Source organism: Triticum aestivum, chromosome 1B, assembly GCF_018294505.1.
Source record: "Triticum aestivum cultivar Chinese Spring chromosome 1B, IWGSC CS RefSeq v2.1, whole genome shotgun sequence".
Taxonomy (NCBI): Eukaryota; Viridiplantae; Streptophyta; class Magnoliopsida; order Poales; family Poaceae; genus Triticum; species Triticum aestivum.
In genome coordinates this window covers 47,207,179-47,207,983 of record NC_057795.1, presented here as the reverse complement: position 1 = coordinate 47,207,983, position 805 = coordinate 47,207,179, and the positions used below count along the sequence as shown (strand labels likewise).

Here is an 805-nt window from a genome sequence, read left to right as displayed (position 1 = left end):
AATATTGCACGCTTGCTGCGCCACAACGCCGCCGCTAGACTCGTGAATCATGAGCACCCAGCTATAACTTACCGCACTCGTGCAAAATAATAAAACACGGTCAATATATTACTTACACGTGCGTTTTGTTTTGCAAGCGGCGCAAAAAAATTAAAAAGGGAATGCAACACGAGGACTTCCCAGGAGGTCACACATCCTAGTACTACTCTCGCCCAAGCACGCTTAACTTTGGAGTGCTGATGGGATCCAGTGCTTTAGTGCTGGTATGATCGGATCCGACATGTTACCCCCCGTCTTCGTCCCTTATCCTTGCCCCTCTCAGCTCCACTACAAAGACGATTGTACATTGCTTTGGCCGCTCCCTCTCAACTACGGAGCCGAGTTTAACACGGTTTCCAACCCTCCCTCTCAACCGCACCAATGCACGCTTGCCGCGCCACAACGCCGCCGCTAGACTCGTGAATCATGAGCACCCAGCTATAACTTACCGCACTCGTGCAAAATAATAAAACACGGTAAATATATTACTTACACGTGCATTTTGTTTTGCAAGCGGCGCAAAAAAAATTAAAAAGGGAATGCAACACGAGGACTTCCCAGGAGGTCACCCATCGTAGTACTACTCTCGCCCAAGCACGCTTAACTTTGGAGTTCTGATGGGATCCGGTGCTTTAGTGCTAGTATGATCGCATCCGACATGTTACCCCCGTCTTCGTCCCTTATCCTTTCCCCTCCCAGCTCCACTACAAAGACTATTGTACATTGCTTTGGCCGCTCCCTCTCAACTACGAAGACGAGTTTAACG

General features: G+C 49.1%; 2 non-coding genes across 2 annotated transcripts; both read right to left on the bottom strand.

Annotated features, from left to right (window-relative positions):
* Nucleotides 1-158: 158 nt before the first annotated feature.
* LOC123154988 (5S ribosomal RNA) lies at nt 159-277 on the bottom strand. Its single transcript, XR_006477150.1, has one exon. It is a non-coding gene; the product is annotated as a 5S ribosomal RNA (ribosomal RNA).
* A 298-nt stretch (nt 278-575) lies between these two features.
* LOC123153276 (5S ribosomal RNA) lies at nt 576-694 on the bottom strand. The gene has a single exon (XR_006476423.1). It is a non-coding gene; the product is annotated as a 5S ribosomal RNA (ribosomal RNA).
* Nucleotides 695-805: the final 111 nt, after the last annotated feature.